Raw genomic sequence first — 10,697 nt, 5'->3', positions numbered from 1 at the left:
TAAATGGCAGCTAGAAAGTGCAATTTGTGAGACAGTAACTCAAAACTATTCAGAGGGGAACAAACCAAAATAACTCCTGAAACATGAAAGTTAAATCCCAGAGATGTTGACTCTACCAGAGTCACAGCTGAAACATAGATCCCGCAGAGATGCAACCTCCAGGGACAGAAACGGGCGAGTCGAAACATAAAGAGTGCCGATTATGTGAGGGTGGGTGGGGGATGATGCACGCTAACCAAGCTGAGGGCGATGCCAAAAGAAACACTCTGAGGTGAAGAGGAGGAAGACGGAGCTGAAATATCTGAGGGAGGAGCTGATGGCCCGGGGGTTCGTGATGAGCAAACACCCATTGATTACCCATCACACCCTGCAGTGCGGGGTCCAAATCTGCAGCAATGTCCCTCTTACTTTCTACTCGCCTCAGTTTTTGCATAAATTCTCTCTTCTTTTTCTTTTAAAAGCATTTTTCATAAAATCCAAACAGAAAAAAAAAAGAGAAGAAAAATCAACAGAAACTCCCATAATCCACTCCGGCCCCAGGACAGTTTGATAATAAATGAGCTTTTACTAATGTTTCCTTCAGCAAGAAAGGTTGAGGAAAAGCTGATTTCTCTGCAATATCATTCCAATGCAGCACAGCAAAGATAACAGATAAAGAAAGATGCAAAACGTGGCGAGTAAAGCACCTAATAAGGGAATTGATATTGACATTTTCTAAATTTGAAAAAAACAGTAGTGCAATCCCTGTTGATTATGTAGTGATAATTAAGAAAAACTACAAGCGAGGTGTGCACACTAAAGAGTGCAGAGGGGCCTCAGCTGTGGAGAGAAAATAAATAATAATAAAAAGAAATCCCCTCATGCGTTTAATGGAGGCTTGTTGCACTTATAAAACTCCCACTGAGGCTCTTCTAAAAGGCAGATGTGTTAGACTGTCAGATCCATCAGTCCTGTACTCTGTTCTCTCCTTCTCAGCCATCGTTTTTATGTCTCTCACACTCGTATACACACATAGAGGGGCATGCATATGCATACAAAGTGCTTGGAAATTGTCCAGAGATTAACTATTTGGCCTGTCTCCCCGTTGCCAGTCCCGTCTGTATCGATGAAACAACAGGCAGAGCAGGACACCACAGGAAATGCATCATTCAGGCTATTAACAATGAAAAATGACTTTAAGATTATGCTGCTGCACTCCACCAGGAGACAACAGCGACTACATTACAGGTGACAAATCTGATCACTGCTAGAAGCTGAAGGATTGTTTCTGTGTGATATGTATGTGTTTTCTACAGAACTAGTGACCTTTGTCTGCCATTAACTGCTGTAAAGGTTTGACCTCTGACCTTGGGTGTTTATCATCACGGCTCATTTATCCAAACAAGACATTTCATCTTCGTTACCCACTACTACGGTGAAATTGGTGTATTTTTCTCATACTGTGGTATTGTCACTGTACTTCAGATGATATAAAAAAGACTAAGTCTTGACGTAGCCTAATTCAATGAAATGTCACATTACATTTTTTTTTTTTTCCTTTTCATCAACCTTCCTGGTATTAAAGGCCTCAGTGGTTTTACACAATCTAGGTTGCATAACATCTGTGATGTCTGACGTCTAAGGTAAAAGTGTTAATACCTATTTCACAATCGAAGGTAAGTGGGGAAAGCCTTTTCAATTTAAGTGGAAACGCCATATATTTAAATTAAAAGTCTTAATATTGCAAATGCACATTTAAGGCTTGCTTGAAGCGAAAAAAGTTGTTGTTTTGATGAAACAAAATGAAACAGACTTAAAGAATGAATCAATGCGAGGCCTAAATGAAACATCTCGAGAGATGAATGAATCCAACATATCTGACAAGCACTTTGTTATATATACACTCACGGCTTTACTATCCATATTCTAAGTTAAACGAGTATCAATTCTTGCTAATTCAGTTTGAAAACTTTACCTGATTTGACAAAGTTAAACAAAGATTAATTTATTAGCATTTAGAAAACTACAGCTCCTATAAAATATCATCATCCATAATAACAGCTAATGCTCTTCGTTCAACTTTTTGATTCCAACTATATTCTCTGATGTCTACAACTCTCCTTTTGTCTCTCTCCATTTCACTGCAACAGCCACTCAAAGTCTGCAAATGGTTTGGAGTTTGATTTTTAAATAGAAATATTAAATAAATAATATGAAAACAACAATATGAAATGATGAAAACATTCATCATCCCTGTCTGGACTGCCACATATTGTTGAGCAATGTTACGCTGCAGGGCATCTTTTTCCATTTAGTTAATTTGAAATTTTCCCAAATGTCAAAGTGATTTTCCTCCTTTTGGAGGTTCCTTTCACTCTGGCACTAAATATCAAAATATTTTTTTTGTAAAGTTTTTTGTAAACATTGTTTATGTAAGAGCTAAAACGCCTTTCAGATTTGTCTTGAAGCTCTTTATTTATCTTTCTCACCGCCTGATTAACCTCTTAATGAGCTTTCAGCAGAGGGAGTGGGAGACAAACCCAGAGTAAGATGAAAACACAAGAAATGCTGTTACACTCTTCTTTCTTCTTCCCCTGCTTTCTGTTACAAAATGTGTTTATCTGTCTCAATACACACAAATAACCACCTTGTTGCTCAGATGTCAAGGCTATACAACCAACCTTTATGTCTACTCCAGCTCCATATATACAATTAAATACACACAAGCAAACAATCACACCCCCCTGACCTGCCCTCCAACATGTGTACACACATAAAAGCACCATCCAACACAACACAGCTGCTAATCATAGAACAAAGGGAGGCTCCAGTCAGCAGGCTTTGCCATTGATCGGCTGTAGAAAGCAGTAGGGAGGGACGACAGTCAGCTTTCTTACATCAGGAAGAAGTTACAGCTCAATAGCAGGTAGAGGATGGAAGTCAAACACATCAACAAAGGTCCGTTTGTCTGTCTGGGAGCGCTGATATCCGACCGTCACTCTGAGGATGGCCTGTCGCGGCACGTCACTGAAAAGCTCTTAACTTTATCATCTATATCATAAAGAAGGACGAGGGGGATGTCTGTCTCTTCACTGGAAACTAAAACTCTCAATACAGTCCAAATAAAAGACGAGTCTCTGCACAAAGCTTCTCTTTCCTGTTGGATTTGACATGAACACACAAAGGCAGAATAACTGTGAACACAGGTGTTGTACAGTTGCAGCACCTGTGTGAGTGTTTTCCTCAACGCAACACGCTCATCTTCAAATAACAAGAGCTCATGACAGACGTTTGTCTCCGGCCGTCTTCTGCTTCCCTCGTTGCTCTATGGTCTCTGCTCTGGATTCCCTCCCTCCCTGTGAGCTCAGTTTAACCCTGTTGGCCTTTTCTATTCAACAGTCTGCAGGCAGACCTGCTGGCGGCCGGGTCGGGGCTGTTTGTAAAGAAGTGCAGCATCAAGCATTCTGTCAGACACGTCCCGGGCTGCGGGTCAGACCAACACACCGACATCCAATAAACAAGAGCAGGCAGAGGGAAGAAAAGGAGGATTTATGAGAGATATTTGATGTATGCACAATGCAAGATATCTTGCATTCAACACATAAAAAAATATATATCTCTCTCTGTCCTCCTACATGTATTTTAAGGGTCAGTTTTGGTCTGAAAACATCCAGAAAAACAAACAAATGGTCTTCTACTTCACTGAAAAGTCCTCTCTCAGTGGAAGACTCCTGTTTCTACGTCACACTGGTGTAACTACTATGAATAAATACTGGACCACGATTGGCTTCCAGTCTAATTGAGATGTCACATGATCATGTTCGTACGTACATGTGTTAAACTCATTAAGGAGCACACAGAAACCCTCTCTCTTCAGCAGATGAAGATGAAAACAGACTTCTGGTGTTAAAGACACACGTCACTCTGCACAGTGAAGCTCAAACATCCACGAGAAGAAACAAACAAAACACGTGTTTGAGTGGAGGAGGACTTTTGACTGATTGTCAACTTGAAGTCCATGCCAAACATTCACTAGCACAATAACACAGAGTCCTGATGAGAAGTACAGCTTTGAGACAGAATCATCTGAGCCGAGCTGCAACAATTCATCAATTAGTCTATTGATGGTTGACATTTGAGAATCCCCCATTGTTTAAGTAAATTGATTAGTTTGTGTTTTGGACTAATGTTGGGACAAAACAAGATATATGATGATGTCACCTTGTGCTCTAGCTTAACAAGATGAACTATTAAACAAGAAAACAATCAGAAGATTAATCAATAATGAAAATAAGTGTGAGGTAAAGACCTAATTTTGTCCTCGTTCTCAAATAATCACAAGATAAACAGCAGAACTACGTTGTTCACATTATAAAGTAATCTAGGAGGGAAATGCCCTTGCATTGGTTTGACTGGCCAGCACAAACCTCTGCAACACCACCATGCTGCAACAGTTTTCAATGACCCTACGTATGTTTTCCCGAGAGCCCTCTGCATCAGGAACCTTTGCGGTGTCACTGCTGATCTTCCACAGAAATACGACCTCATCGTTCATGTTTTTTTCTTTGCATTTCACCAATGACTGCTTTGCCAATCAGGCGTAGTGCAATGCCAGGTTTTCAGCTAGGCTGCTTCTTTGCTTCATTAGGTAATTTGTAGCGAGGAGAGCTAGTCCCTTTGTTACATTCCATCACCTTTTTTTCTTAAAAGAGGTGATGGAATGTAACAAAGAGACTAGAATCTTTTAACACGCCGCACACCGAAGAAGCCCAGATCATCCTGTACCTGGTGTTGAACATTGTTCATGAAAACCCCCCAAAATATCAGAGCACAAGCGGAGGAACGAGATGAGGCAGAAAGTCTGGATGTGTCTCCAGCTATAACAGCAAAGCACAGCGAGACAGGGAATTAAGTGAAGTTGACAACTTGAAATATTAGAGCCTCTCTAAAACACTGTGTCTCTGGGTGTGTGTGCTGAAGTGGGAGCAAGGACAAACTGTTCTTTCCACCATTATGGTGCTTACTGGTAGCACTGGAGTGGGGGCAGGATGCACTGGAGGGTCCTCAGAGTAATGAGTAGCAGCAGGCTGAGTGCATACTTACTTATTATGGAAAAGGTGCAGCAGGAAAGTGAATTACAACTGTTCGGCGACACCTCGGCACGGACCGAGCGCTAAGCATGACATCATCACGTCCGCTTTAACCACCAGTGAGTTCAATGCAGAGATGTTAAAAAACCACCAAGTAAAAATGTCAGTAAACAGCAGTGTGATGATTGATGGAATCCATCTAATTAGTTGATCAATATGAGACTTAAGACGGGTCGGTCCGGCCGTGAGTGGTCTGGTCTGAGCGCATGTGTGCTGACTGCACCTTCCATTTAATCTAAACTGACAGGATGAGTGAAGCGGCTGAGGAGCCACGGCCTCTATTGACAGCTGGGATTAAAAGGCTGCATCAAAGCAACAACCAGCCCTGCGGAGCTCTGTGTTGAGTCCCAGAATAATAGAATAATGCTTTTTATCACAATGTGTACAACTTAAATAAATTAATTGAAATAGAAATCAATGTGAGTCTAAGCTCAATAATACACTAATTCACAAAAACCTCAAAGACCAGACATTCAAACGAATATTTATTTGCTATTTGAGCACTACGTTACATTGTTAGGACTTTCATTGGACTGAAACTAGGACTCATATCGATCTTTGTAAAATCATATAATGAAAGTCTTCAAAAGCTTCACACTCTTTGAAGCTGAAGCTGTGGTGAAAGTATTGATATGCACTTTGAAGGCAGAGATACAGTTGATTGAGTGATTGATTGAATGTAACAAAACACTTCACTTTCACTTCATTTTCATGAGTCTGAAAAAAATCATGAATAGTGTTTCATTTTTGCTGACAACACCTGAATTTACTATATTCATTCTCAAACAACACTGAAGTATGAGTATATTTTGTTCACGTGTGTGTGTCTGCTGTGTTTGTGTCTAAAGATCTGTTGCCAGGATACCAGCAAAGCCTAATAAGCCAGTTAATTAATGATGATTCGCACTCCCTTGATGCAGAAGAAGCAGAACCCAGCAACTAAACAATCAAATAAAAAACATTTCACCCTTTGTCTTCATTTAATGTTGCTCTCTACTCCTCACTGAAACCTCTCAAGACCACAACATCGAACAAGAACAACCAGATTAGATATGCCTGAATCTAAAGTATTTCCATTTTCCTATGAGAGCCCGAGTAGCACTTAACTTTATGTTCTTGGCTTTCCAATCTCAAGACGTCACAAAACACACATGCTCATGATAGTAACAGGAGTGTTATGACATGTAGGCACAGCAGTGCTTGAGCTAAATGCTAACGTCAGCATGCTAACATGCTCACAATGCTCACATTTGTTTTTGTACAAAACGCCATGGTGATCCATTCAACAATAGTTAAAACATTTTAGTCTGAAATAATGTCGAGACCTGACGAACTAATCAACCTCCCTCAAGCGCAGCTAAAAAAGAAGCTGTTGAAAACTTTACTTTAATGTGGACCTTGTCCTCTTTCAACAAACTCATCAACAAAAGGCAGAGAGCCCAATATACAGAAAAAGATAGGAAGCATCAAAATCTAATGTGAATATGTGAATGATGCCTGCAGTAACCGCTTTTGATGGATTTACATATTCACATATTTTGTCTATAAATTATTTTATTCTCCTTGACAGGAAATGAGAAAGGAGAAGAGAGGCGGATTGTGTAACGGTGCATGTGTGTTTGGACACTTGGATCACATCAGAGCTTTAATTCATGGAGATGCGAGGTGAACGGTAATTTGTTCTGCATGTCAGCGGCTGACGGCTGCAGAGGTCCCTTTGGCTCGTTGGCCACATCTACTCATACATTAGCCAAACCCGGCAGGGCGGCGTGATTCACAGCCAACAGGTAAACCAACAAGAAGACCAGCAGGTATTGTTGGCCAGGGAAGCTGAGTGGAGGCGACTGTATATCGTTGGGGCTCTGCGTCATTTTATGTCTACAAAAATGACATCTACTTGAAGGGACTGCGGCAGGCTGCTTGTGTGCCAAGCTAAAGAGTCACAGCCCAGGGTTGGGTGCGAGAAAGATATTTGTAGGATTCGTCTCTGTTGGTCAGGCAAGTGTGTGTGTGTATGTATATGTATATATATGTGTGTGTGTGAGTGTAATGTTATCCTTTCAAACATGCAATTCTTAACATCAAAGCTGTAAAACATGTTTTTCTCCAGAGTGAGGAAAATCAGGATGAAGGAGACAGATCCATTGATATGCACAACTCTGAAGTGGGATTTATATGTGTGTGTGTGTGTGTGTGTGTGTGTGTGTGTGTGTGTGTGTGTGTGTGTGTGTGTGTGTGTGTGTGTGTCTGTAGCGATTGCTCTGTGTAGGAAGTAAAGATTACGCCTTCTCTCGCTGTGACCATGATGAAATCCCACAATGCCAGTAATCACACAGAGATCCTTAATGACGTCCCACTGTGAACACACACACACACGCGCACGCACGCACACACACAATTTGAGGGTTCTTTGCTGTCACTTTCCTCATTAGCTCAGTTCACCAAAATGGCAGGAACCCCAACAAAGGCTTCAAGGTTCAATGCTAAACTACATTTACAGGCAAAAAGAATCATGTCAAGAATCTGATTCACTCCTCTTGACAGGGACACTTGTCTGCAGGATATCAGAGGTTCAAATAAACAACTCAAACATGGATACACTGCACTAAAGCGTTTGGTATAGATATTCAGGATTACTACCGTCTTTCACGTTACACAGGAGACAGAGAGAAAGAACACTTTCCTTCTCTAAAATTAGGACTAGAGCAGCTCTACAGAATCTTAAAGCTACACAAGGAAAGCTTTTGTGAACAAATACAATTGTCTTATTAGGCTCAATTTCAAAGCGCAGTTGAAAAAAGCAGCAGCATAACACATAATTCAGATGCTGTTGATTTGTCTCATTACCCAGACAAAATTCTTGATAGACAAGGACTCAGTTTTTGCATCAACTCAGATCCTAAATGCAAACAGCTGCTGTATTTGTTTTAGCATAAGTTAACATTAAAGACCAAATGTAATGAGCCATTTTACATAAGAAGATTTCAAACTTATTTAACTTATTTTCCGCAGGTTTGAGCTCTCAACTTAACGGTTGAAGTCACTACAAAGACTGACTTCCACCGTCTGATTGCTTGTGGGCAAATCACCAGGGTTTGGTGCACAAACACAACAGAAGGTGAGAAGCAGCACAACAGGCTGACAGACCTCAAATCAGCCTGAGGCAATGATGAAGAATGTGCAGTGACCTTTGACCCCTGTGGTTACCAACCATTCCCTGTAACTAAACACTCCCACACATACGGGCACTAACACATGTCCTCTCTTTCTTTCATATCATACAAGAACATCTACCCATTGACACTTTATATTTCCATCACTGCTAGATATGCACACACACACACACACACACACACACACACACACACACACACACACACACACACACACACACACACACACACACACACACACACACACACACAACAATGAACAAAGAGATGGCCCTTGTGCCACAGACCTCCCCTCACCCATGCACTCTGCCCTGCTGCTTTTATAATTAATGGAGAAGCCATGCTCCGGGTCACTGGCAGGAAATCAGGGATGTGTGCATTCATAAATATTTACGGAAACCACCATGAAAATTTCACATGAGGAAGAAAAACACATCTCAAACACAACACATCCCACAGTACAAAGAGGAAGGAGCACTGTATCCTCCTCCTTGACTTTATCTCCCTTTTGTGTATGTGTGTAGGTGTGTGTGTGCGTGTGTGTGTGTTTTTTGTGTGTGGTATCACTGATTACCACAGAGGCTCTACATCCTCACAACTAATTTCCAAAGACTGGCTCCAAAATCCATTCAAAAACCAGATTTCTTCCTTTTCATGGCAATGGCATACATATTAATTCAGCTCTTTCCCGGAGACTAAAGAGCTTCATGTCATTGAAATCCAAGAAACACAATCAAGTCATATGTCTCAAATAGCCTATTCAGTCAGTGACCATATCAACATTTTATAAGACTATAGACAAAACACCATGAGACCAATGTAGTGGCAGGTGACAAAAAGCCTATTTTCGCATTACATAATTGCTAATTAATACAAAAGTAGGCTACATAGTATCCCCATGCTATAGTGTCTCAATAGTATCATGCTCTTAAAAGGCTACTATACCATCTGTATTCTTATTTAGGTGATGAAAACTTGCATCATGCTTAAGTCATGCCATCAAATACTACCAGTATTGCGTATTTGTTGTATACTCACAGAGAAACCTGCCCAGAAGGGACACGAGTGCCGGACTCTGGGTGATGTGGTGAGAGCCAGAGCCGCGAAGCTGACGGCCAGGATGAGACTCCCAAGGACCATCTGAGAGACTCCCAGAGCCAGCATGATCCTCGTCCGGGTCCGGTACTCCCTCAGCCGGGACAGGCTGCGGGACAGCGACGCGGGGCTCAGGGACCCCGGGCCGCCGATCCCGCTGCTGCTTACGCCGCCGCGGTGCAGCGCGTTCAAAGGCATTGTCACTGAAGAAGAGTACGACGAAGCCAGCAGTGGAGGAAGGACAATAACATCCACAAGCGGCAGAGTCGTTGTGTGTCCGCCCCGCAGTGCGCTGCTTCAAAACGGTGTAACTCGAGGTCAGCGTCCGGTGTGGAGGAGCTCCATCAATTAAGAAGCTCCGAGTCGCTCCAATTAGAGACGCGCTGCGACGGAGGGGAGGAGGAGAGGAGAGGAGAGGAGAGAGAGAGGAGAGGAGAGGAGAGGGAGAGAGGGAGAGGGAGAGGAGAGAGGGAGAGAGGGAGGAGAGGAGAGGGGGAGAGGAGAGGGAGAGAGGAGAGGAGAGGAGGGAGAGGGAGAGAGGGAGGAGGAGAGAGAGAGAGGAGAGGAGAGAGAGAGAGGAGAGGAGAGGGAGAGGAGGAGGAGAGAGAGAGAGAGGGAGAGAGAGGAGAGAGGAGAGAGAGGAGAGGAGAGGGAGAGGAGAGGGGAGAGCGGGGTGGACGAGGCACAAGATGTTTAGCAAAACGCACAACGGAAACTATGAAGATTTTTTTTCCAAGTCAAAATACAGAAAATAGACCTCTGGAGTGTTTGGCGACTGCTCCGCCAAAGAGCCCATTCCTCAAAAGTCAAAACGCAAAAAGGTGAAAACAAAACAAAACCCGCATCGTGCTGCTGTCAGCCAGCCTTGCACCACCGTCACGCTGTCATGCTCCTCTCTGCTCCTCTCTGCTCCTCTCTGCAGGCTCTCCACACTACGACGCGTGGTCAAGACGCGTGTAGCAGAAGGTGCCCACCTTGAAGATAAAACAGAGAAAGAAAATGGTTGGTTTCACGCAGAATATGTCGGGTTTCCTTCTTTTGGGGAGTCTAAACGAATCCGCAGTTCTGATGCGAGCAGCGTTTCCTCTTTGTGTGCGGCACCAGCAGTGATTTTTTTTTTTTTTTTTTTTTTTTTTTTTTTCACTGTAGGCGACAGCAGATCCAGCAGCCAGGACAGGAGACGCACACTGCGCATTGGAGATGTGCCACTCTGCGTCTGCATGGCGGCGAGCTGCGCGCAGTGTGTTTTACTACGATAGTGGAGGAGGAGGAGGAGGAGGGGTGGTGGGCTCGCTACTAT

Source organism: Anoplopoma fimbria, chromosome 2 (genome assembly GCF_027596085.1).
Source record: "Anoplopoma fimbria isolate UVic2021 breed Golden Eagle Sablefish chromosome 2, Afim_UVic_2022, whole genome shotgun sequence".
NCBI lineage: Eukaryota > Metazoa > Chordata > Actinopteri > Perciformes > Anoplopomatidae > Anoplopoma > Anoplopoma fimbria.
This window is presented reverse-complemented; position numbering follows the sequence as displayed.